Source organism: Peromyscus maniculatus, chromosome 12 (assembly GCF_049852395.1).
Source record: "Peromyscus maniculatus bairdii isolate BWxNUB_F1_BW_parent chromosome 12, HU_Pman_BW_mat_3.1, whole genome shotgun sequence".
In the NCBI taxonomy this organism is placed as follows: Eukaryota; Metazoa; Chordata; class Mammalia; order Rodentia; family Cricetidae; genus Peromyscus; species Peromyscus maniculatus.
In genome coordinates this window covers 24,462,212-24,489,800 of record NC_134863.1, presented here as the reverse complement: position 1 = coordinate 24,489,800, position 27,589 = coordinate 24,462,212, and the positions used below count along the sequence as shown (strand labels likewise).

The 27,589-nt window shown below is 47.2% G+C and overlaps 1 long non-coding RNA gene across 2 annotated transcripts; it reads right to left on the bottom strand.

The window, feature by feature from the left end:
* Positions 1-20,360: 20,360 nt before the first annotated feature.
* LOC143268110 (uncharacterized) lies at positions 20,361-26,943 on the bottom strand. 2 transcript variants are annotated; one of them, XR_013043717.1, is made up of 3 exons: positions 26,641-26,943; positions 25,240-25,306; positions 20,361-20,489 (listed from the first exon to the last, which is right to left on the bottom strand). It is a non-coding gene; the product is annotated as an uncharacterized LOC143268110 (long non-coding RNA). The 2 variants fall into 2 exon arrangements; XR_013043716.1 differs by having other exon boundaries at positions 20,379-20,504.
* Positions 26,944-27,589: the final 646 nt, after the last annotated feature.

Sequence of the window (27,589 nt, the reverse complement as noted above, 5' to 3'; positions counted from 1 at the left end):
GGGACCAGCTATTAATAGCAGGTAATTATACAAAAATTAGGTCAGAAATGATGGTGGAGGAACACCAGGTGTGAGGAGGAACATGCCAACCGAGGGTTGGAGGATAAGACGGACGTTTAAGCTTAAGAGTTCCTGGAACTCGCCGGGCGGTGGTGGCGCACGCCTTTAATCCCAGCACTCGGGAGGCAGAGGCAGGCGGATCTCTGTGAGTTCGAGGCCAGCCTGGGCTACCAAGTGAGATCCAGGAAAGGCGCAAAGCTACACAAGAGAAACCCTGTCTCGGAAAACCAAAAAAAAAAAAAAAAAAAAAAGAGTTCCTGGAACTCTTTGCGCCTTTCCTGGAACTCGCCTTGGAGACCAGGCTGGCCTCGAACTCACAGAGCTCCGCCTGGCTCTGCCTCCCAGGTGCTGGGATTAAAGGCGTGTGCTACCACCGCCCAGCTTGATCAAGGCTTCTAGTGGCGGTAAGATTTGGGGACTGGCTCCAGCAAGCCACTCACCATGGTATGCAGCTGCTGGGAAAAGGGGTGGCAGTATTGAACGACACAGGCCAGGGGACCTCGCTTTGAATGCCACTACACTGTTTTGTGTAGGAAACTTAGCAGGGTAAGTTATGACCAGACCCCGGCGGAATCAGAACCAGAGAAACTGTTGGCATGGATTTGGGTTCTCCTCTGCTGTGGTCCTGGGGATCAAACCCAGGACCTCAGACGTTCTGGGCAAGTGCTCTACCACTGTATCCTCAAACCCTTTTCTCTTTTTATTTTAAGACAGGGTCTTAAGTTGCCCAGGCTATCCTTGAACTTTCGATTTCTGGTCTCAATATCCCCCATGGCTGGGATGACAAGCCTGTACCACCAGGCCCAGCTGGGTAGTTTTTGTTTTGTTCTGTTTGTTTGAGAACAACCTTTGTTATTGTATGTTAGGGTCTGAATCCGACCTTCACTCAGAGTCCAAGGAGAACGGAAAATATGATTTGAAAAAGAAAGACACATGCACTGTTCTGAACCCTTCAAAGGGACGTATGAGTCACTGCCTGGAGGTTAAGGTACATTCCCTAGCAGTCCTGCTGGCCAGTGGAGTATCCTTTTCCGTGGGAGAAGCTTCACAGTGGCCTAGATCCTGAACTTAAACTGACAGCAGGTTCTGCTGCATGTGACTTTAGGCAAGTGACCCAGTCAACCTCTTTGCATCTGTTTTTCCTCACCTGTCAAGTAATAACATCTCTGAGAAGGACTGAATTGTGTCTTCATTCCCACAGAATGTTGAAGCCCTAACTCTCCCCTCAGTGAGATGGCATTTGGAGACGGGGCCTTTGAAAGATGATTATGGTTAAATAAGGTTGATGTGGATTAGTGTGTACCGTTAGATAAGGCCCTTATGAGAGGAGTTAGTGTGTAGGAGGGGACCAAGAAAGCTCCTCCCGTCTGAGGATGCACAAAGAAGATAGTTATCTGTATGCTAGCAAGAGGGCTCACACCAGAAAGCAAGAAAGATCACACCAGAAAACAAGAGGGCTCACACCAGAAAGCAATAGGGCTCACACCAGGAAGCAAAAAGGTTCACACCAGAAAGCAAGAAGGATCACACCAGAAAACAAGAGGGCTCACAACAGAAAGCAAGAAGGATCACACCAGAAAACAAGAGCACTCACACCAGAAAGCAAGAGGGCTCACACCAGAAAGCAAGAGGGCTCACACCGGAAAGCAAGAGGGCTCACACCGGAAAGCAAGCACACTGCCCCTGGATCCTGGACTTCCTGCCTCTAGAACTGAGAAAACCCATTCCTGTTGTTCGAGCCATCCAGCCATGTCCAGTATTTGATGATGGCAGCCCAAGCTAAGACAATGCCCGTCTTGGAGGAGTTGGTGGCATTAGATGAAATGATGCCTTTTAAGCGCTTGAGCTTGTATCTAGGACACACCATGCCAAGTGCTTTGCCACTGCTAACTGTTGCTGTTAGAAGGATAGAGTTTGCCTGCCAAGCAGAATGAACACTCACGGTGGGGGTGGGGGTGGGAAAGCTGACTTCTGCTGGTCAGCTCTCTGCAAACACTTTTTTTTTGTTGGTGGTGTTTTGGGGGTACATGGGGGGAGATGGCCACTTTGTCCCTCAAATGAAGTGGAGTTTTCTAGCCATATCTTGATTTTACAGCTAGACCTGTCTATGTGTCTCTGTAGACAAAGAGTCCTAATAGCGTTATCTGGAGTCACCAGCACGTGCAGTTGGCAAACATGGGGGCGGTAGCAGGGGGGGCACAGTCACCTCAGCCTCAAGGTCACCTAGCTCCTCCTACAGGTTTCCCCTGGCCACTCTATTCTTTTTTCTTTTCTTTCTTTTTTTTTTTTTTTTTTTTTTTTTGTTTTTGTTTTTGTTTTTCAAGACAGGGTTTCTCTGTGTAGCTTTGCGCCTTTCCTGGATCTCGAAGCATAGACCAGGCTGGCCTCGAACTCACAGAGATCCACCTGCCTGTGCCTCCTGAGTGCTGGAATTAAAGGTGTGTACCACCTCCCACTGGCCAATTTTTTTTTTTTTTTTTGGCTTTTCAAGGCAGGGTTTCTCTGTGTAGTTTTGGTGCCTGTCCTGGATTTGCTCTGTAGACCAGGGCTGGCCTCGAACTCACAGAGATCTGCCTGCCTCTGCCTCCTTTAATCCTGCTGGGATTAAAGGCGTGGGCCACCACCGCCTTGGACTGCAAATCTTGGTGGCACTGCCCCTTACTGTGGATGATGTGAGCAAACTATTTTGGCAAGCCTCATCTGAGAAAACAGGAAAATTTGTCCAGAATGTTCAGTACAGAGGGCTGGAAGGATGGCTCAGCAGTCAAGAGTGTCTGGTGCTTTTGCTGGGTAGCTGATTTTGCTTCTCAGCACCCAATCAGGTGGCTCACAACTCTCTGTAACTCCAGCTTTAGGGGATCGACACCCACTTCTGGCCTCTCAGGGCACCCACACTCTCGTGGCGTACGTTTACACAGACAGACACTATGTTGGTTTGCTTTCTATTGCTAAGAGGAACCATGACCAAAAGGAGCTTGGGGAGGAAAGGGTTATTTCGTTCATACCCCCTCCATCACGGAGGGAAGTCAGGCAGGAAATAAAGGCAGGAATCTAGAAGCGGAAACTGAAGCAGAGGCCATGGAGGGGTGATGATCCCTGGGGTCTCATGGTTTGCTCAACAGACTTTCTACACCCCAGGACCACCTGCTCCAGGATGACAGCCCCCAAGGGGGCTGGGCCTTCCCACAGGAACCATTAATTTTTTTTTAACAATTTATTATCTATATTTTTTATGTGCATCGGTGTATGCATGTATGTGTGTGTGAGGGTGTCAGATCTTATAGTTCCAGACAGTTGTTAGCTGCCATGTGGGTGCTGGGAGTTGAACCCGGTTCCTCTGGTAGAGCAGTTGGTGCTCTTAACCACTGTGCCATCACTCCAGCCCCACCATTAATTTTTTAAAATGCCCTATAGAATTACCTACCGGCCAATCTGGCAGAGAGGCATTTACTCATTGGAGGTTTCCTCTTCCCAGATTACTCTAGCTTGTGTCAAGTTGACAAACAAACAAACAACTGACCAGCACAGACACACATACATAAAAATAAAATCTTTCTTAAAACAACGTGTTTAGTACAGTGCCAGCACCTGTCTACACCAGGCTGTGCTGGAAACTCTTCCAGCGGTGATGAACGCAGAGGGGAGGGGATGCATGGTTCTTCTTGTTGTAGAACCAGGATGCCCGCTCTGTCTGTTAGCTTAGAACTACGATAGCATGAAACCTGGAGTGAAGGTGAAGAAATGCCCCAGAGAACGCGTCAGTGGGTCTCCTAAGAGGAAGGCAGACACTGAAGAAGGCCCGGGGGAGGGACCATCATGCTCATCACGCTGGTACTCCCTTAGTGAAACGACGGCGGTTCATCCGGAGCCCTGATTCCACCTCATTCCACCGCTCACCCCTCCCGGTCCACGTGGGCAGGAACTCTTTAGCGATTTCCCAGCCCAGGGGGAATGATTTGGCTGCTGGGCTCCAAGAGAACCACAGCCTTGCCCTGGAAGAACCTCTGCCAAGCTCGAAGCTTGTGGGAGTTTAAAAAAGCAAACAGGGGGGCTGGTGCTTGTGTTTGGGAGCTGAAAGGAAGGGGCGGGGTTAAAAGGGAGCCGCTCACATTTGGGTGGAATGCGATGTTGTCTTGCACTGTCTGTCTGTCCTAACACATTGTGCTCGATGCCTATTCAACCTAAAGATATGTCAATACACACTCAGTCCACAGCACCATTAGCTTTCCAAAGCTGCTTTAGAAAACGGGAACAAAGCCCCGTGTGACGGGTCTCTTGGCCATTTTTAGACTCTTTTGGCTGGTAGTACAGGTAGGATTTTGCTCACAGAAGCCCATACAAATGACCAAGCCTGAAGTCACATGACCTTTCTTTGTCACATGCCAGGTGTTGCCTTGGGAAAGCAGGGCCAGGACAAGCAGCTGATGCTCATTAGCATGAAATTACAGAGATGGGGATTCTGGGTACACACGTGGGCCTGCCTCCAAAATGGCACGCAGATTTATTGTCCCCATGAAATGAGGCAGGAGGCAGGAGAGTGCTGGTTTCCTCAGGAAGAAGCTCTGTGGCCAGATCCCTTCTGAAAAGCGCTCATCCTCTCCCACAAGCCCAACAGAAAACAGAGGGCCACGATGTCTCCATTTGTTCTCTGCACAGGAGTAGGCGGCAGCTGATTTTAAAACTTTCTTGCAGCGATTAGATACATTTTGAAGGGACTCTGGCCAACCACAATGTGGCAAACACGGCTCTGGCAGGCCCTGCTTGCCCTTCTCCCCCATCGCCTCTGCCTTGCTAAAAACCATGAGATTACATTCCACCAAGGTCTACGCCTTATTTGGACACTTCCTCCTCCTGAGGCTGACTACCAAGGTCCAACTATCAAAGTCATGAAGTTGAGCAATCAAAAGCTCTCTTTGGCTCACCTAATTAACATGTCCAATTAAAATTAATAACATCCTATCACAGGGGTTTCCCCTTCTCCCTTTATAAACGGCCATTTTCCTATGTCCCACGTCTGTCTCCTCTCTATCCAGAGGCAGTCCTTTGTCCCCCTGGGACAAATACCCCTCCCCCTCTCCCTCCCCCTTGTTCCCTCCCCCTTCTCCCTCATCCTCTATCTCCTGTCTTTGTCTCTTATTCCCTGCCCTCTGTTCCTCTGGGACAAATAAATCTCTTTTGTGCTTAGAACTTGGTCTTGGAGTGTCCTGAGCCGATACTAACCTCTTAAACATTTGAAAATACTTTTTTTTTAAATAAAAAAATAAAGTAAAAGTAGTTCTATTATTGTGTAACCCTTAGAGGATTTAATAGGCAAGTCTTCATGAGGCAGCTAGAAGACTGAGCCTACAAAGTCCCTGGAGGCCAGGTTATAGTGTCTTAAGCCTGTGAGCACAGCGCACATTAGTTTGAAGCCAGTCTGGGCTAAATAGCAAGTTTCAGGCCAGCCTGGGCTACAGAGTGAGACCTTGCATCAAAACAAACAAACAGACAGACAGACAGACAAACAGGAAGTGAGTGGCAGCTGAGGACGCCAAAATGACAAGATACTGGTGTTCTCATCCGGATTCCCAAACCTAATAATCCCAACCTGTGCAGGGCGAAAGGAAGCCCAACAGAATTCTGTTTTGAAATGCCACGTCTGAGTAGTGGACTATTCAGGAGGGGGTGTTTTACTGGCGTGCTAAGCTTGGAGAAAAGCCTGAAGAGGATGGATGCTGAGACTTCCTCCTCTGCTTCTTCTTCCACCCTGCCACAAATCAACTCCACTCAAGATGATGAGGCCGTGGAACACCTGACAGAAGGGGAGTAGGGTTACCAGACCCTGGCCGCCTAAGCATCAGCGAATTGGAAGTACATAGATGTTGTGGTTGGCAGCTAGCCTAGTTGATGGTTCTGACTTGGGCCATCTTCTAACCTTCCTTTCCCTTGGGACGATGAATAACGTCTCCTATGGGTTCTGTGCTTAAAGCTCATGCTTCATACGGGGGCTCTGTTTGTGTTTGCATGAATTAAACTTTGAAAACGCAGATCAGGAGTGATCCTTCATATAACAACTTCTCCCTTCCTACCTCTGCCTGGGCACTGTGAGCAGGCTAGAACCATGTGCCATGTGAACCCAACACGTGCCTGGCACAGTGGACCTCTGTAAGCGCTTGTGGAATAAAGGAGTGATGGAGACCTTTCAGAGGGAAGATGCATCCTCTTTCCTGGCCTGGCATCTTCCCACAGCAGGTCACAACTCTGCAGTCCATTGGCTGTAGCTGAATGTTATTTTCTTGGCTGTTGGGGAAGGTTGCTTTGCCCCAGAAGTCCATTGTGTGGTGGCATTTATGATAGGTTCACACAAGGCCAGAGGATCAAGCCATCTCATACCCTCTCACATCAGCCATAGCCTTCCATGGAATTTTTTTCCTTCGAGACAGGGTTTCTCTGTGTAGTTTTGGTGCCTGTCCTGGATCTCTCTCTGTAGACCAGGCTGGCCTTGAACTCACAGAGATCCGAGTGCTGGGATTAAAGGCGTGTGCCACCACCGCCTTGCAGAAATAGTTTGTTTTTTTTTTTTAATTGATTTATGTATTTTTATTTTATTATCAGTGGTCTTTTGCCTGCATGTATTTCTGTGTGAGGATGTCAGATTCCCTGGAACCAAAGTCATAGACAGTTGTGAGCTGCCATGTGGTTGCTGGGATTTGAATCTGGGTCCTCTGGAAGAGCAGTCAGTGCTCTTAACCACTGAGCCATCTCTCCAGCCCCAAGACAGTTTTCTTTTCTTTCTTTCTTTTTGTTTGTTTTTCGAGACAGGGTTTCTCTGTGTAGCTTTATGCTTTTCCTGGAACTCACTTGGTAGCCCAGGCTGGCCTCAAACTCACAGAGATCTGCCTGGCTCTGCCTCCCGAGTGCTGGGATTAAAGGCATGCGCCACCACCGCCGGGCTCCGAGACAGTTTTCCAAATGCCAAAATAGATGTGGTGGTTTGGATGAGAATGACTCCCATAGGTTCATAAATTTGAATACTTGGTCCCCAGGCAGAGGAACTACTTGGGAAGGATTCGAAGCTGTGACCTTGTTAGATGTGTGTCTGAGGTTTCAAAAGGCTCATGAATTTATTCTCAGTGCTTTCTCTCTCTCTCTCTCTCTCTCTCTCTCTCTCTCTCTCTCTCTCTCTCTCTCTGCCTCCTGGTTGTGGATCAAGATGGGCGCGCTCAGCTGTTCCTGCTGCCAAGCCCTTGTTCTGCCATCGTGGACTCTGACCATCTGAAACTGTAAGACCAATTAAACACTGTCTTTTCTATCGCTGTGATAAGACACGAAGATCAGGCAACTTATAAAAATAACTGAGATCCTAGGAGACCAGAAGGAAGCTGAGCACGGCACATGCCTGTAATCTCGGCACTTGACAGGCAGAGGCTGGCCTGGGCTACACAGCAAGCTCAAAGCCAGTCTGGGTTACATGAAAACCGGCTGAGAGGGTAGGGGTGGGGAGGGAGAGAGAAAGAGGGGGGGAGGGAGGGAGGAGAGAGAGAGAAAAGAGAGACAGGGAGGAAGGGAAGGAGGGAGGGGGGAGAAAAAGAGAAAGGGAAGAGAGAAAAAGGAAGGTGAGGGGAGAGAGAGAGAGAGAGAGAGAGAGAGAGAGAGAGAGATGGAGATGAAAATTAATGTCCACAGGAAAACAATCCATTTGTAGTCCAGAGGGAAGCCAGAGATGACTGAATTTGTCAGACCAGGAAACATAGGGGGAATATCAAATGATTGATGATGCCAAAGGCCACTTTCTACAAAAAGAAAATTATAAAATGCTACAGGTATGGTGGCATGCATAGTTAGTAAGAAATAGGTAAGATTATGCAGTGGAATGAGAAAAAGATTAACTCAGACTAGCCAGAGGATACCTAGATGAAGCCCCCGATGAACGACCCAGAGAGAGGTATATTCCTTTTCTCAGGGAGTTTGTAGTCATTCTCTCTCTGGTCTTAGAGCATTTTTGTAGCTTGATTTTTTCTGCCTTGCCCACAGTCAGGACAAACCTCTGTCACCCGCCAGTCCCACAGCCGCTCAGACCCAACCAAGTAAACACAGACACTTATATTGCTTTCAAACCCTATGGCCGTGGCAGGCTTCTTGCTAACTGTTCCTTTATCTTAAATTAACCATTTCCTTTTATCTTAAATTAACCATTTCCATAAATCTATTCCTTAATGTAATCCATTTCTACAAATCTATACCTCGCCACGTGGCTGGTGGCTTATCAGCGTCTTCACATGCTGTTGGTCATGGCAGCGGCTGCAGTGTCTCTGGTCATGGCGGCGGCTGCAGCGTCTCCTTCTGCCTTTCTGTCCTTTTATCCTGCCTAGCCACAGCCGATCAGGTTTTATTTATTAACCAATCAGAGTAACTTGACATACAGACCATCCCCCAGCACAGCCAAGTGCAGACCATCTCAAACACCTGCACTCAGGCCCATGGTCCTAATCATCCTCTATACGGACCTGCTGGGTAACGCCACAAAGAACCTGAGAATGGGCTCCCACAGGACATACAGAACATCCCACAGCACTTCCCCTTTCTTTTTTTTTTAAAAAAAGGAAGGTTTTAACTTTTACACATCTCCAAAGTCAGCTTGGTATATTTGGGAATTTGGGCGTAGCTTCTCTTAACTACTTCCTGCTGGAGGGGGGCGCTGTATCTTATGGGGATGCAAAGAAAATTTTAGGATCATGGAGTAGTCCGTGAGACCGTATCGTCTGAGCCAGTTGCCTTGAAACGATTCTGGATGTTGGATCATCTGGGCCATGGTGTCATCGGAGACCTTTCAGGTGGTCTTGGCTGATCAAACCTGATGTATCTCAATCTGGAAAAAATCCATAGCCTCTGGCTTTCTGTAGAGATAAAAGCAGAGTCTCCTTTCCAAAGTAACACATCCTTATATCCAAATTTTAAAGTCAAGATATCTTTAATATATACATATTGGTTTAACTCAACATCTTTTACGATCAAATGTTTTTCTGCAGTTAAAAATCCCAAAGACAATATAATCCAAACTCTCTGTGTGATATCCATCTTTACATGGCTTTTTTAAACTTTCTATTTCTTTATATAACTGTCTATGTTCCTTTTCCTCTCTCTTCCAAGCCCCAGGAACCCGCCAGTAACTCAAACCGGCGGCTGCCGCTCATTTGAGAGAGAGAATTTAGGAACTGTGGGGCGTTTACCTACGTCACCGTTCCTGGAGAACTTACCGACGTCACCGCTCCGTGTGTTGAGTTCTGAATCCTCTTTACCACCACGCGAGGATTCTTCTCAGATCACACTTTATTGGAGCGCCTCTTGGTTAAGGGACTTTGTCTTTAGTATTTATTTATTTTTTTTCATAACACCGGCCTTTATCCCTGTTCATTTGTCCTTTTTCTTTAGTCCCTTTTTTTTTTTTTCCTTTTTTTCTTTAGCCCTTTTTTTCTTTAGCCCCACGTTCGGGCGCCATATGTAGCTTGATTTTTTCTGCCTTGCCCACAGTCAGGACAAACCTCTGTCACCCGCCAGTCCCACAGCCGCTCAGACCCAACCAAGTAAACACAGACACTTATATTGCTTTCAAACCCTATGGCCGTGGCAGGCTTCTTGCTAACTGTTCCTTTATCTTAAATTAACCATTTCCTTTTATCTTAAATTAACCATTTCCATAAATCTATTCCTTAAAGTAATCCATTTCTACAAATCTATACCTCGCCACGTGGCTGGTGGCTTATCAGCGTCTTCACATGCTGTTGGTCATGGCAGCGGCTCCTCTTCCTGAACTCTTTCAAAAGAGGAAAGATGAGCTCAGAATGTCAAAACCACGAAAGCAATTTCTCACTCTCTGAAAACCATTCTCTGTAGCCATTAACTGAACGCGTTTTAAAAAATTTTAAATGGCCGGGCGGTGGTGGCACACGCCTTTAATCCCAGCACTTGGGAGGCAGAGGCAGGCGGATCTCTGTGAGTTCGAGGCCAGCCTGGGCTACCAAGTGAGTTCCAGGAAAGGCGCAAAACTACATAGAGAAACCCTGTCTCGAAAAACCAAAAAATAAATAAATAAATAAATAAATAAATGAATGAATGAATAAATTTTAAATGTGTTTGTTTTATTTTATGTGTCTGAGTGTTTTACTAGCATGTATGTTTATGCACCACATATGTGGCTGGTGCCACCAGAGGCCAGAAGAAGGCATTGCATCCCCTGGAACTGGAGTTATGGATGGTTGTGAGGCATTCGGTGGGTTCTGGGACTTGAACCCAGTTAAGAGCGCTCTTAACTGCTGAGTCATCTCTGCAGCCCCATGACCAAATGTTTACCACATGTGGATAAAATGCCAAGCACTTAGCTATGCCCAAAGGATGCAATCGTGAGCTAGATGTCTTCTTTGTCTTCAGATTTGAGGGACAGAACAAGGAAGCCAGGTACTAAATAAGAAAAAAAAGGCGGGGGGGGGGGGGGTTGGGGATTTAGCTCAGTGGTAAAGTGATTGCCTAGCAAACGCGAGGCCCTGGGTTCGGTCCTCAGCTCCAGGGGGGGAAAAATCTAATGAGAGGACTAGAGATATATTTCTCTCCACCATTCCAATTTCCCCGACTCTGTGGCGAGAGCACATGGCTCTCTCCTTTTCTTCTCTTACGGTCACTACGGAGGCTAAAGTGGAACTGGACACCCTTCCGCTGTGTAGAAAGTTGCTCAGCACGATGTAAATGGCCTAGAGGGTACATTACTTAATCCTTCCTTCTTTGGGGGCAGCTTGACTCTACCACAAGCAGCTTTTTATAGCACTTAGAGACATTCATATCCTGTAAACCATAGCTCATGACCGAAACACAGTAACAGCAACCCATTCCAGCTCTTCTGGGCCATACCGTATGTTTCCATTTTTTACAATTTTTATTTATTTATTTAGTGATTTAGTTTTGGTTTTTTGAGACAGGGTTTCTCTGTGTAGTTTTGCTGCCTGTCCTGGAGCTCCTCGCTCTGTAGACCAGGCTGGCCTCGAACTCTCAGAGATCCTCCTGCCTCTGCCTCCTGAGTGCTGGGATTAAAGGTGTGTGCCACCACTGCCCTGCTATTTTTTTAAAATTTAATTTTATGTGCACATTTGTCTGTGAGAGGGTGTTGGATCTCCTGGAGCTGGAGTTACAAACAGTTGTGAGCTGCCATTTGGGTGCTGGGAATTGAACCTGGGTCCTCTGGAAGAGCAGCCAGTGCTCTTAACCGCTGAGCCATCTTTCCAGCCCTGGTTTTTTGTTTTTTTGTTTTTTTGTTTTTTACTTGTTTTGACAGGGGCCTGCCCCGATCTGTTGAAGGGTTCTTGTCGGGAGGAGAGAGGAATGAGGAAGTATTAGATAGACGGAGACAACAAGAAAGACAGAGACACAGGATAGCTTTGGGGAGCCTGGGTCAAAACCCAGCTGCCCCAAGTTTAATCATGATGGGCTTTTTCTACATCGGCCATGGGAGTCGCAAATGACCTCCCCGTTTCAAGGTCGAGGTATAAAGTACCAATAAGTGTAGATCCTTCAAAACACCTGGTAACCATGCCCTTGGCCAAATTATCCTATTGTACAGCCTGCTGAGCTTTCTGACCTTGAGTAAGGCCTTACTAGGGAGCCTCTGTGGCCCCCACACTTTTTAAAACAGATTTTTCATTTTATTCTAGGTGTAAGAATGTTTTATCTGCATGTGTGGCTATATACCACATGTGTTCCTGGTGCCCATGGAGGAGCTGGGGTTATAAAGGTGGTGAGATACCACACAGGTGCTAAGAATTGAACCCAGGTACTCCTCAAAAACAGTGTTTCCAGATAAGCCCATCAGAGACCACCATACAGACTCCCTTAAAGCTGAAAAGAAAGTCTTTATTGCTGGCTGGTGACTGCACAGGAAACTTGCCCAATCGTGCAGCCCCGATCCTTACAACCCTTTGTCCTTTATGCACAAAAACCACATCCTGGCCGGGTGGTGGTGGCGCACGCCTTTAATCCCAGCACTCGGGAGGCAGAGCCAGGCGGATCTCTGTGAGTTCGAGGCCAGCCTGGGCTACAGAGTGAGATCCAGGAAAGGCTCAAAGCTACACAGAGAAACCCTGTCTCAAAAAAAAAAAAACAAAAAAACAAGCAAGCAAAAAAAAAAAAAAAAACAAAAACAAACAAACAAAAACCAAAAAAACCCCACATCCTGACTGTCACACTTCTCTTGGAAAGACACGGAACTACAGAAGCCAGAAAGCAAGGTTTGTACATTTAGGGACTCTCCTGGAACTATGGACTAGTTTGTAGGGAACTTTGGAGATCTTTGGTCCTGGCTCGGCAGGTGTTGGGCCCACATGCTGGGTTTTAAGGTCAGAATGGTGCCTCTAACATGACATCAGCTGGGCTAAGGTCTGGGGGCCTGTGAGAACAGAAAATGCTCTTAACCACTGAGCCGTCTCTGTAGCCCTGTGGTTTAGAACTTAAAGCACCATCATGTCTTAAATGAATAGTTATATATTCCAGGACGATACTAGATGTAGATAACTCGTGGAGACCATAACACGATACACGAGTTCACCTCAGAGAAGCAGAGTCTGCGTCCTGGTCCTGCGTGATGTCTGAGTCAATGTGCCTCAGACCCTGGGGAACTTGAAACCATCTCCATGCTGACTTTTGGCAAATGCAGTGTTCTCTGCATGCCAGGCAGCTAATAATGTAGAGCAGCTTGGTTGCCCGAGGCCAAATGCAGCTCACCCTTCGCCTTCCAGCCTTTAGTCTCTCCCAAGCTGAGCTCACCACACTCCAGGTGACCTTTCTCCTCCTTATCACACTCCCAGTTCCCAGCTTTTATGTCCAAAGAACAAACATGGCATTGGTTTTTTCCAGCACAACAAAATACAAAAGAAATATTAGCCTTATCTAGTGAGAAGTCTCTAATGACCTCCTGAAGGGTGAAGGTTAACGTATTTGGAACCTTTTTAGTTGACAAGAGTTACCCATACAATGGGTATGAACAGGTCAAATAAAGGAATCCAGAAGATGTGATGGGCCAGGTAGACGGGGATGTGGGGGTTACGCATCATAGGAGGAGAGGAACACTCGGCCCCGGCAATAGTGCCAGGAAGCCTCCAGCAAAGCCCAGGCTCACACCTTTCAAGGCCATAAAGCTGGGTTTAACCACGAAGCCCTAAGGTTTTCAGAGTTCTTATAAATTAGATAGTGTGGGAACCCAAACAAAGCAGTTGGTGACAAAATCCCACAGCGACAGTTCCGAATCACTAATCTAAAATCCATTTGTTTTGTTTGGGGGGCAGAGGGCATGGTATACAGGCTGTTGTTGTTGTTGTTGTTTGGAGACAGGGTCTCATGTACCCTAAACTGGACTCCTGATTCTCCTGCTTCCACTGGCAAGTGGTGATGTTACATACATATGCCACCATGCACAGCTTTGAATCTGTTTTTATTGTAACAAACAAAACCAAACCTTCTCTTTACTATTTCAATAGTTTCCAAATCTCTCTCTCTCTCTCTCTCTCTCTCTCTCTCTCTCTCTCTCTCTCTCTCTCTCTCGTATCACTATATTATGCAATTTTCCCTCAGCCTCCCAGATAGCTGGGATTACAGGTGTGTGATATGTGCCACTATGGCAGATTTAAAGTTTTTTTCTTTAAATTTGAAAATTCCATGCATATATCCTTTTTTTCCCCTTTTTTGGTTTTTCAAGACAGGGTTTCTCTGTGTAGTTTTGGTTCCTGTCCTGGATCTCGCTCTGTAGACCAGGCTGGCCTCAAACTCACAAAGATCCACCTGGCTCTGCCTCCTGAGTGCTGGGATTGAAAGTGTGCGCCACTGCCACCCAGCTCCATGCATATATTCAATGAAATATCATTATATTTACCTCCGTTCCCTCCTCCAGCTCCCCCCATTTCCTCCCTAATATGTTTTTCCTTCTAAATTCATGTCTTTTTTTTTGATAGCCTATTAAGTCCAGTTAGAGCTGCCCATATATTCATTTAGATCTTGTCTCATTTAAGCCCAGGATGGCCCTGAACTCATTCTGTAGAGAATGACTTTTCTCATCCCCCTGCCTCTACCTCCCAAGTACTGGTATGACAGGCATACAACATCATATCTATTTTATTATACTCAGTTCTTTTTATAAATTAGCAATCAGAGATGAAATACCATATTTTAAGAAGGTTGGATGAAATATAAGCATACATCTTAGTGGTGTCTTTATAATTGGGCCCTTTGAGAATATTTTTTGTCTCCTTTGCAGTGTCAGGGATGGAACCCAGGGCCTTGCACATGCTTGGCAAGCACTCTACTATAAGCGTTGCAACTCAGATGGAAAGGTATCCTGGCAGGTGGAAGCTAAGGAATACCCCAAAGTCACACCACACAACAAACCTCACACAAGAGATTTATGGGGAGGGAAAAACCAGGAGGGTGGCCGCCTCTGCATGAGCAAGAAACAGCAGCAAACTGAACAGGATAGAGGGCTTATACAGAGCTTTGTGGGAACTGGGTGGGACTTTTCAGGGTGGAGCTTTCCAAGGTAGAGATTGGTGGAATTGTCCAGAGCTTGGGCTTTTTGTTTTGGGGCAGGGTGGGGGCATGGTCCAGCAGTTAGGGGCAGTTAGAGTATTCTGTGGGTAGAACCTGGCAGTTCCTCAGGGGAGGGGCCTGGCCACTCGAGTGGCTTGGGGGGGCCTACAGTTTTCCTAAGCCTGCTGTGGTGGCACACACCTCTAGTGCTGGGAGGTTGAGGCAGGAGGATTGCTACAACTTTGAAGCCAGCCCAGGCTACACAGCAAATAATGGCTATTAATTTAAGTATTAATTAATTTAGTGTGCTTATGTGGTGGACATAAGTGCCACAGTCCAGGTGTTGGGGTCAGAGGACAACCTGCTGGAATTGGCTCTTCCCTTCCACAGTATAGGCACCAGGAACCAAACTTAGCTCATCATTCTTGGCAGCAAGCTCCGTTACCCATAGAGCCCTCTCACCGGCCAGGAAGTGCATTTGTTAGTGGATAGGCAGTTAATCATTTGAACTGGATGTCCTCCGCTCCAGTGGAACGTCCTTCCAGAGTTGCTATGACAATTACCACCGACCGGCAGGTTAAGGAAGATCTTGGCAGGAGGTCGTCCCCACAGTCGTGAGGGAGGGCCAAGAAGACAGCAACTGTTTCAGACATGGTGAAGAAGATGTTAGACACTGAACTGCCTTTTCACCCAAGTGGGGGCCCACAGAGCCTCCCTCATAAGGCTTTACTCAAGGTCAGAAAGTCTGAGCTTGCTTTACCCAGCAGGACTGCATAAGGAGATGATTTGGGCAGGGGCAAGGTTAGCAGGTGTTTTGAAGGGTCTACATGTGACTGTACGTTGTGCTTTGATCTTGAAAGGGGGAGGTCTTTTGCCTCTCCCCTTGGTATATAAAAAAAACCCATTAGAATAAATCTCAAGGTGGCTGGGATTTGACCCAGGGCCCTCCCAAAGCTATCCTGTGTGTCTGTCTGTCTTTCTCTCTGTCTCTGCCTGTATTTCTCTCCAATACTTCCTCATTCCTCTCCTCTCCCCCCAAAACCCTTCAACGGGTTGGAGCTGGACTCGACATATGGCGCCTAAACCTAGAACTTGGGTACAGAGGATAAAAAGAAGCAACACCACAGGTTAAGTGGGCATGCTCGGATAATTAATTGGAGTGCAATGATTTTCTTTTTCAGGAGTAAAATTATAAATAAAGAACAGGATGATAGCAGAAGTTAGGCTGCAGCAAGTATTTTTCTTTATCTACTAAGTTAGATTTAAAGTTGTAAGGTAAGTATAAGTCATAAAAGTTTTTGTGGCTGGAGAGATGGCTCAGAGGTTAAAAGCACTGACTGTTCTTCCAGAGGTCCTGAGTTCTATTCCCAGCACCCACAAGGTGGCTCACAACCATCTATAATGAGATCTGGTGCCCTCTTCTGCATGCAGGAATACATGCAAACAGAACACAGTAAACATAATAAATAAATATATCTTTTAAAAAAAAAAAAAAGCCGGGAAGTGGTAGCGCACGCCTTTAATCCCAGCACTCGGGAGGCAGAGGCAGGCGGATCTCTGTGAGTTCGAGGCCAGCCTGGGCTACCAAGTGAGTTCCAGGAAAGGCGCAAAGCTACACAGAGAAACCCTGTCTCGAAAAAGCAAAAAAAAAAAAAAAAAAAAAAAAAAAAAAATAGTTTTTGTGAAGTTTGAGAAATGTAGGCCTAGGTAGAATAGAAAGTAACTTAGGGTAGAGTAGGTTTTCCTGAGCACGGTACCTAGGACGGTATCTGGGACTGAACAGCCACTGGGGACTTAGGCAGTCCAAGAAAGAGCAGCGGCTTCAGAAGCCCCAACACAAGTAGTGTCAGCCAGAGCAGCAGCTGACCCAGCAATGACATTGCTAAGGCATCATCAAATCATAGGCAGCAGGCGCCGAAGGAGCCAGCTTGAGCAGAGAGGGTCTGTGAGCTTTCCGCCATGGTTGAGCCTTGGTGAGGAGAGCCCAACCAGCCAAGGTGTTTGTGAGAGCGGGACTGACATGACTGGAGACTAGGTTCCACAACCTTGGTGAGGCTAGATGGTGCGGGAGAGTGCAGCGGGGGGCTTCCGACCCCATTGGCAGGGAGCAGGTCTGTCACCCAGAGCCAGGGTCCCTAGTGACCAGAGCCAGAAAGGGATGCCTCAGGACAGCATGAGCAGAGAGCCATGGGCAGCTGGAGGGCGAGTGCACAGGGTGAAAGGATGATAATCGGGCTGGTGGTAGCACTGGTTACCAGGTGGAAAGGTCACGGTCATGACAGAACCCAGTATCAATATTCAGAGCTTTATTTGGAGGAAAAGGGGAGGGGGAGAAAGAGAGGGGACCAGGCCTGGTGAGAGAGAAAGATGGTGGGGTGGGGAAAAAGGGGAGCAGAGTAGAGCAGGAAGCAGAGAGCAGAGCGTGGGGTCTGAATCCGACTTTTGCAGATTGCGTGGCCACGCAGTGCGCATACATAGTCACCAGCGCCCCGATGATGTAAGATGCAAGACCCCGAGCTGCGCATGTGCAGGAGTGAGGGCAGGATCCTAACATAGGGCGCCTTGGCTGCTGCAGGAGAGACAAGGACTTCAGAGAAAGATGCCCACAGGACACAACCCCGGTGGCCCAGGGAACAGGTGCCTCTGAGTCTGAGTGTGCCAAGCTGGCTGTGCATTCCGGGGAGACCGGGGTCCCCGGGGAGATGAGGCAGCATCCCCAAGAGCAGAACCACAGCAGAAGTGGTGTTGCAGACCCGAGGGAGACTGCTGGCTGACAGAAGGCCCAGGTGGGACGTGCCCAGGCATGGAAAGTACGGTGGAGGTTTTGTGCACAGGGTCTGAGTCCCTAGCAGCTGCAGCAAGGGAACTACTGAGTGAGGCAGAGCCATGCTCCAGGCTGAAAGACAGATACGCTGGAAGACAGGCCAAGCCGAGCTTCCAGCAGCAGGGTGAGGTAGAGCCGTGGAGCTGCTCTGAGGTTGGCATTTGGCCACGCAAGCAAGGCAGTGCACGGAGGAACACCACCGTCGGAGCAGGTAACAGAGAAACACCACCATCGGAGCAGGTAATGGGACCTAGGGTGATGAATGAGAGCCAGCTCATAGCAGTGGGGTGGCACCTTGAGCTCTTGGCTGTGCTAGAAGGTTGAGAGCCTTCAGGCCGCAGGACGCTGGGACTATAAAAGGACTATAAAAGCCGAAATGGGAAGGAGTCAGCAGCCAAAGCCACACAGCTTCTGTTTGCTGGCTATGGAAAAAAAAATGCGTGGTTCCTTTAAGAAATGGCTTCCTGGTTCATGCTGGCTGTAAGGAGAGCTTTTTCGAAGAGGTCTGCAGAGGCTCAGCTACAGTGATGCCACCTTCACCCTGGATCAGATTGCCTAGGGGGAGGCTACTGGCCGCAAAGTGCCATTGTAGCTGAGAGCGAAGTTTCAGAGACCCTTGTTTGAACTGGGTTATTGTATTCAAGGGAACTGCAACAAGTTTTTGGTTGCAGATTTCTTTATATTTGGAGCTTTTCACTTCAGATTCATTATGACTTGGACAGCTATACAAAGACTTCAGGGCAGCTGATGAGCCAGTCCCTGATCTTGAGATTTCAGTGGAACATTGCGACTGGTATCAGAACTGACTTTTTGAACTTTTCAGACTTAAGAAATGGGATGGACAGGAGTGATTTAATTGCAATGGGACAGTTTTGATTTCATTTACACATATATACTCTATGAACTGTTTTGTGTAGGAATAGAGACATTTATTTTTTCTACCCAGGTTCAAGATGCAGCTTAAAAGATTATAAAGAAAAGGAGGAATTAATATTCCTCAGTCTCTTTAATTTTTTTGAAAACATTTTTTTCTTGTTCTTTGTATGGATAATGTTAGCATATGTTAATGTACCCTATGTTTTGTTAACAAGAAATGCAAAAAGTTCTATTAAGAAATTGTTTTTGGAGGTTTGCTAAATGTTTATGAAATGTAAATAGTTCTATTAGAAGTTTAATTTTGGGGGTTGGGGATTTAGCTCAGTGGTAGAGCAAGGCCCTGGGTTCGATCCTCAGCTCCAGAAAAAAAGAAAAAGAAAAAAAGAGTTTGATTTTGGATGTAAGTTTGTGAGAATTGTAATTGTGTATAGTACTATTCATATTAGAATTATGATGTTAACCTGTTAATGTTAATGAACCATGGTAATGGTGATGCTAAGGAGTCAGATTTGATGCAGTTGCATCAGAAGTTTATTGATTTAAAAAAGGTTTGAGGCAGCTAAAACTGCTATAGTCATCTAAGACCTATTTAAAAAGGCCATTCCATCTTGATTATCCTTTGCTCTTTTACTAGGAGGTACAGCAGCCAAAAAGAGCAGGTGTATTACTATGATTATTCTAGCTACTTGCAAGTTCTTAGTGGGAAAGTTGATTCAGAGCTGCATAGAGTTCAGCTCAGTACCTTCACTTGAGAACTTTATATTATAAAGAAGGGGGAATCTGTGGGGGCCCACAGAGGCTCCCTAGTAAGACTTTACTCAAGGTCAGAAAGCCTGAGCTTGCTTTGCCCAGCAGGGTAAAGCGTAAGGGGATGATTTGACCAAGGTTGTGGTTACCATGTGTTTTGAAGGGTCTACACTTGGCTGTACATTGTGCTTTGATCTTGAAAGGGGGAGATCTTTTGTGCCTCCCCTTGCTGATGTATAAAAAGCCCATTAAACAGCCTGCAGGTTTGCACACACCACCTGCAGGCTGTATGGCGAGGACAGTGTGGTACATGAGGGCCAGGATGCTGGCTATATCTTTGGGCTCCAGAGCCTGATAGACATTGTCACGGAGATAAGTGAGGCGAGCGGGGAGTGAGCTTGTTAGCTATTCCAGTACCTGAGAGACTCTCTGTGTCCCCCCACAGCTGTGCTGTCTGGGGGGGGGGAGCCAGTATGGCCAGGTGGTGGCCTCTGCAGCCTGGAGCTGATAGATGGTGGCCTCTGTGACCCCCCCCCAAGCCTGAGCCAGCCCCAGCCTTGTTCAGAGTCTTTTATTTATTTTAACTATTTCTTCAACATTCCACATTTGATGATGCAGATACCTCTTTCTTCCCTGAGTGTAAATGTTCTAATACAGACCTTTTTGTTTATTGTAAAAAATAAAAATAAAAAATAAAATAAAATAAATCTCAAGGTAGCTGGGTTTTGACCCAGGACCCTCCAGAAGCTATCCTGTGTCTCTGTCTTTCTCTCCATCTCTGCCTGTATTTCTATCTAATACTTCATTTCTCTCTCCTTCCCCCAATAACCCCTCGACAGGTCGGAGCTGGACTCTGACACATGGCCGTCCAAGGAGGTCCCAGCCGTTCCTCCCAGGTGTCTGGGACACAGTTTCACTTTGCTTATATAGCGCCTCAGTAGGAACAAACAGAAAAGTGAAGATGGATCTGCTGCTGTGGTTTAAGGCACTCCCATTCTTAGAAACTTCCATCAGTAAGTTTTCTTTTTCAATCCGTTGTATTTTTTTTTTCTGCTGATACAGGGTTTCTCTGTATAGCCCTTGCCCTTTAGACCAGGCTGGCCTCAAATCGTGGACATCCACCTGCCTCTGCCTCCCGTGTGCTGGGATTAAAGCTGTATGCCACCACCAACCTGGATGTAATATTTTTTTCCCCTCAAAGAGCGCTGGGGACCAATTCCAATATCAGCTGACTTCCCTCCCCGCTCTCCCTGAAGTCTCAACAGAATGGAGCATGCACTGGTGTCCTTCTGTGCTGGCTGATTTTATGTCAACTGGACACAGCTAGAGTCATCAGAGAAGGAACTTCAATTGAGAAAACACCTCCAGAAGATCCGGCTGTAGGGGATTCTCTTAATTAGTTATTGATGGTGGAGGGGCACCCCTGGGCTGGTGGTCCTGGGTTCTGGAAGAAAGCAGGCTGAGCAAGCCATGGGAAACAAGTCAGTTAGCAGCACCCCTCCACCACCACCACCATCTCTGCATCAGCTCCTGCTTCTGGGTTCCTGCTCCGACTTCCTTCAGTGATGAACTATGGATGTGGAAGTGTAAACCAAATAAACCCTTTCCTCCCCAACTTGTTTTTGGTCATGGTGTTTTATCACAGCAATAGAAACCCTAACTAAGACCCTCTCTGACTGTGAAAGTACTTGCAGGCTCTGAGATCAATGTCGGTGGGAAATGTAAATTCTTCATTCCTGAGGGCTTTAAGAAAAAAATGATCAGTAGTGTATTCAGCACGGGGTTGGAATAGATGCCAAGGGAGGTGTGACACCAGGCAAATCTGACTCTAGAACTAAGGTTCTATTGTTTCACAGATGAGTCTTCCCAGGAAGAAAGCTGCCACAGGGAAGGGAATGTGGAGGGCATTTATTCTAGGCCTGGTACATGTAGTGGTGCCCAGGACTGACCAGGGCTGACCACTGCCACCGGTGTGTTGGATAGGATGCCACCCTTGGGTGCTCCCATATGTAGTGATATTCCAGGACTGACCCCTGCCGCCAGTGTGCTGGCCGGGATGCCACCCTTGGGTGCTCCCATATGTAGTGGTATTCCAGAACTGACCACTGCTGCCAGTGTGTTGGACGGGATGCCACCCTCGGGTGCTCCCATATGTAGTGATATTCTAGGACTGACCACTGCTGCCAGTGTGTTGGACGGGATGCCACCCTCAGGTGCTCCCATATGTAGTGATATTCCAGGACTGACCACTGTCAGTTTGGATGGGATGCCACCCTTGGGTGCTCCCATATGTAGTGATATTCCAGGACTGACCGCTGCCACCAGTGTGCTGCATGAGTGCTCCTGGCCAGCTGCTTCCTGCAATGAGTTGCTCTGACAAGCTTCCTGCTCAGCCCTGTTTCCCCTTGTCCTTGGTTTTCTCTTTACGTCAGGACAGTGCAGAGAACATACAACGCATTCCCATCTCTCCAAACTCAGGAGCTTTTCCTGAGAGCCACGGGCCTCCTTCCTGGCTGGATTCTGGCAGAACAAATGTACTCTGTAGTTTTGAGATGAGTCCTGATGTGACCAGCATTAACTGGGTCTGAAGTAATTTAGGGTTATTGTTTTTATTACTATTGAGACAGGCTCTTACTATGTAGTCCTGGCTAGTCTAGAATTCACTATGAAGACCAGGCTGGCCCTGAACTCACAGAGATCTGCCTGTCTCTGCCTTTTGAGTACTAGGATTAAAGGTGTGTGCTAACACTACCAACCAGGTTTATTGTTGTTACTATTATTACAATTATTGATGTGTGTGTGTGTGTGTGTGTGTACATGTGCTCTGGTATGCATGTGGAGGTCAGAGGACAATTTGGGGGAGTCAGTTCTTCTCTTCCACTACGTGACTATGTGGGTCCAGAGTCTGGACTCAAGCTGTCAGGCTAGACATTTTTGCCCACTGGCCATCTCACTGGCAACTCCCCTCCTCCACATTTTAAGGGCGTCTTCATAATGACAGATAACGCCGACACATTGTTTGAAACCTCAGCTTATCGATTGCATTCCGAGCTCGCAGTGGAGAGACGGACCTCCACACTTTGTCTTGTCCACCCCTGCAGCTCTGCTCCCCGGGGCCCACACTCTGCTCTCTGCCCACCCTGACTCTGGGCGATCCTCGGGGCCTGCGTGGCCTTCCCATGCAGATGGCTCGGCACTGGCTCTGTCTGTCCCCTGCTTGGGGTCTTTCCCTCCAAAATCAGTCCTGGGCAGCCCCTCCCCCACTGCCTCCAGGGAAGTGGAGCCCACTCTCTGGCACTCCAACAGGCCCCTGCACTCTTCACACCCTGTGCGAAGCTACCTAGGGGTGCAAGCCAGTTTTTCCTGTGTTCCCCACTAGAGTGCACGCGGTTAGTAACAGAGAGGTGTGTCCACCTATGCATCCCCCCTGGAGCAGGCATTCCTGGGTGGTAAATAACAAGTGAATGAATACATGTGTGATTTTTCTCACTCGTGTTCTAGGTTTTTTTTTGTTGTTGTTGTTGTTTTGAGACAGGGTTTCTCTATGTAGCCCTGGCTGTCCTGGAACTCGCTCTGTAGACCAGACTAGCCTTGAACTCACAGAGATCCACCTGCCTCTGCCTCCCAAGTACTGGCTTTAAATGGGTGAACCACCACTGCCCAGCTTCGTGTTCTAAGTTTTAACCAATCATTTAAAGCATATTTCTAAATGTTTGGCTGGGAGAAGCCAGAGCCCATGGGCGAGGCTCACTTAGTCTTAGCTTCAAACTGTCCTGAAGGTGGCCCAGGCTGGGTCACAGGAACAGAGCCCACCTGTGGTCTTCATCTCCTTGAGGTCTTCTGCCCAAGAACTCTTGCTTCATCTGGGATATTCCATATCTTTGGTAGGTCAGAACAGTCTCAGGATTTGACCCCGTATTTGGTCTAACTCAGTCTTCTCATTTGGTTTTATACTAGATTGTCTCCGGCTTGGGGTCTTTGTTGTATACAACTTTTGCCAACACAATGTCGAAGTATGAAAACATTCTAAGCATTATGAAAATTAATTCCCCTCGGATGTTCTATCTGCATATGTATGTGAACTTGTGTCAGGATTCATTGGGGAAGTGGAGCAAAGGATTCAGCAGCCAGATGCCACCAGCCCTTCCAGTCCATAACTGCACCAGATCCAGTTCTTCACAGCCCATGCAAAGTAAGCCCCATAGGATGGGTCGGCTCTCCTCAATGCGTGCCACTCCTTTTTATAATATTTGATTCATAGGAAAGAAGAAATTAGCTGGGGTGGTGGTGGTGGCGCACACCTTTAATCCCAGCACCCAGGAGGCAGAGTCAGGTGGATCTCTGTGAGTTCAAGGCCAGCCTGGTTTACATAGCAAGTTCCAGGACAACCAGGGCTACACAGAGAAACCCTGTCTTGAATAACAAAAATAAAAACAAAACAAAAACAAAAATTAGAAGGTAGAAATTTAGCTCAGTGTTAAATCATTTTAACATAGCCACAGCTTACAGTTTGATCCCTAGCACAAGTATATATATACATACACAGACACACAGACACAGACACATACAGACACACACACACACACACACACACACACACACACAGAGTATAGCATGTGTGTAATTGTAAATAATGGCACTATTTCATGTCTTTTTATCCCTATGACTTAGGAAAATGCATGCTACAATAAATACATTTCCAAAACATGAATGATTTTGCTGAGTGTGTTATCACATGCCTTAATACCAGTGTTCAGGAGGCAAGGCAGGTGGATCGCTGAGTTCAAGGCCAGCCAGGACTTTGTGGTAAGACTGTCTCAAAACAAAACAAAATGAATGAAGGATTCTTCTGTGAGTACGGACGTCAGAAAGACAAACCTCCCAAACCAAGTCTCTATCTGTAGTCAGATAGCTAAGGCTATTATTCCAAGGTGAACTGAAATTCCTGACAGAGTGTACGGGAACCAAATGTTATTTCCAGAGTAGTTCGTCCCTCCCTACTTGGGTGTCCTGCAGAGTGGCCTTCGTCGGGCTCTGTAGTAGAGATAGTGTGGTCTGGCTGAAAGACCATTCACTGGGGTTAGACAGCACCTTTATTTTTTAATTTAAATCTATTATTATTATGTTGTGTGTAGATGTTTATGATTCATGTGGATGCACACGTACCACAGCACATGGGTGGAGGTCAGAGGACAACTTTGTGGAGTTGGCTTGTCTGCCTTTCTGTGGGTTTCAGGCGTGGAAGTCAGAGGGAGGGTGAAAGGTAAGTCTTTGCTCACTGAGCCATCCCACCAGCCCGTGATATGAATCCTGATTCCACCAGTTTATTATCTTATGGCCTTGGTCAAATTACATCATCCTGAAGGTTTAATTATATGGAGTAAATAGGAATAAATATCCAATCATTCTGCCTTCTGTTTATTGAACTGTCATACCATATCCCCTAACACATGCAACTCTTTATGCCTGTAATCCCAGCACTTAGAAAGCTGAGGAAGGAGGATTATGAATTTGAAGCTAGCCTGGGCTACATAGTGAGTTTTGCATAGTGAGATCCCTCTCAAACACACGTGTTTTATTTTATGTGTATGTTTATGCAGTGCCCTCACAGGCCAGAAGAGGGCATCAGGTCCTCTGGAACTGGAGTTACAGACAGTTGTGAGCTGCTTTGTGGGTGCTGGGAACTCAGCCTGGGTCCTCTGCAAGAGTAACAAGTGCTCTTAACTGCTGAGCCATCTCTCTAGCTACACACACACACACACACACACACACACACACACACACACACGTATATGTGTGTGTGTGTGTGTTTTTCAAGACAGGACTCTCTGTGTAGCTCTGGCTGTCCTGGAACTCAATCTGTAGACCAGACTGTTCTCAAACACACAGAGATCCACCTGCCTCTGCCTTCCAAGTGCTGGGATCAAAGGCATGTACCACCATCTCCTCGCTTATGATTTTTTTATATATCAATCAAAAACTAATATATAGGACTGGGAGTTAATAGAGCACTTGTCCAGTATACACAATGCCCTACAGAAACTAATAAATTCATAAATAGACTTAATAAAATATATCCCTAACATACAGAAAAGGGTGAGGGGATAATAATTTCTGCTGCTGTCCCTGGGAGGTATCCTTGTTTTATTTCTGATACTATGATAAAATACCCTGACCAAAAACCAACAACTCACAATTCCAGCTTGCAGTTCAACATAAAGGGGAAGTCGAGGTCGCAGGAACTTGAAACAGCCGGTCAGTCTAGAGCAAAAACAAACAAGCGGAAAAACAAGAACCAGTTCGCTCTGCTGCTGCTGCCGCCGCTGCCGCTGCAGCCTGTTCTCAGCCTGGTCTCTCTACTCTTACACAGGACACCACCAGCCTAGGGAATGGTGCCACCCACAGTGGGCTGAGTCGCTCCATATCAGTTATCCAATTCAATCACCACAGACCTGCCCACAGGGCAGCCCGATATAAACAATGTCTCCAGTCTCTCTTCCCAAGCGATCCATCTAGAAAGTGAGCTAGCCTTTGATATTACCTCCCCACACCACTTCGGCTCACAAAGTCAGGTCTGAGTATTTGGAGATGGAATTCATCTGACCCGTTATTGAGAGAACACTGGAAGTTGCTCAAAAACCATATATGTGAAGGGGTTCCCGTTAACCTGCAGGTTCCCACTTCCCTCGTGAAATTACATTCCACGTGAAAACTTGCCATGAGCACCTTCTCTCAGTGGCTTTATATTGCTTCTTACCGTGAGGGGCAGCTAATGCTACTCGTGGCACGGTGGAGCCTTTCTGTCACCTGTTCTTGTGGAGGGACATTTGGAGTAGGTAGGTTCCTGTGGCGGTGATAAACATCATGACTAAAAGCAACTTGCAGAGGAGAGGGTTTATTTGGCTTACAGGTCACAGGGGAGACCAGGGCAATAACTCAAGCCAGGAACTGAAGCAGAGACCATGGAGGAATGATGCTTTGTGGCTTTTCTCCTTTGCCTTGCTCAGCCCATCTTTAATTTTCTTTCTTTTTTGGATTTCTGTTTATGAGAGTTTTGCCTATATGTATGTGTACCATGTGTCTGCCTGGTGCCTCCAGAGATCAGTTCCCGTGAAACTAGAGTTACAGATGGTTGTGAGCCACCATGTGAACGCTGGGAACTGAACACAGGTCCCCTGCAAGAGCAACAAGTATTTTTGTTGTTGTTGTTGTTTTGAGACAGGGTTTCTCCATGTAGTTTTGGTGCCTGTCCTGGATCTTGCTCTGTAGACCAGGCTGGCCTCAAACTCACAGAGATCCGCCTGCCTCTGCCTCCTGAGTGCTGGGATTAAAGGTGTACGCCACCACCGCCTGGCCACAACAAGTGTCTTAACCACTGAGCCATCTCTCCAACCCTTAGGTGACTTTCTTACCACTCATGACTAGCTGCCCAGGGGTGGCACTGCCCTTAGTGGTCTGGACCCTCCCACATCAATCCTTACTCAAGAAAATGCCCCCACAGACTTGGCTACAAGCAATCTGATGGTGGCATTTTCTCAATTGAGGATGCTCTTCTGAGATAACTCGAGCTTATGTCAAGCTGACAGAGAACTCACCAGGACAGACAGGGTCTCATACGCAGCACAAGCTGGCTGTAGCGTTTCCAGGCTTCCTGCATACTTGGAATACAGGCTCCCATTACCACACGTCATGGAGACGATTGATATGCACCGTGACTCTTTCAGACAGTAAAAGGGAGGAGAGGAGCTGCCCCGGGGAAGCCCTCACAGTGTGCTGTGGTCTGGCTCTGCATTCTTTCTGAAGCTCCTGCCACGTGCAGACCCAGCTCTTCCGTTTGTCTCTGTATAAGCAGTCCTTATTTGGGAATAGCCTGTGTGTTCTACAGTCCTTTCAAGGCCGTCACAGTGCCACCTTCCCCCCGCCGCCAGGTTCTCGGGGTGGGCTATCCAGTACACAAGGTTGCTAATCTGGTGTGCCAGGACACTGATTAGTTGCTTCCAACAACTGTGTCACCTCCCTTCAGGGCACCGTGTTGTGACTTTGGCCACCAAGGGCACGGCTCTCATCCATGCTATTTGCCTGGGCCAACAGCCAGGGCTTGGGGCTGTGCCAGGAAAGGGATTGGGGACAAGGCAGATTATACCGGGACCAGAAGTTTGACTCTGTGCCTCATGACATCATTCTAGACCTTCTTCTCCCCACACCCCCGACCTCAGATTTTCAATAAAGAATAAAAGTTATACTACATATGTTTGTGTGTTGGTTTGTAGTTTACACCTGACATATTTGTATCCGCAGTAGCCTACTGTCTTATGTGGTTCTTACAACAACTCCCTTGAGCTATTCTTAGGATTTTCATTTAACAGGAAGAATAACAGAAGTTCAGAAATGATTTTTTTTGGCTTGTTTGTGCACCTGTGGCCTAGCATGTCCAAGTTCAAGAGAGAACTGGCCTAGCATGTTCAAGCCTGCAGTTGGGGCAGGGGTTTCTAAAACGGGCTGGAGAAAGGATGTGAAAAAGTGTTCAGTGGTCGCTGGAATAAC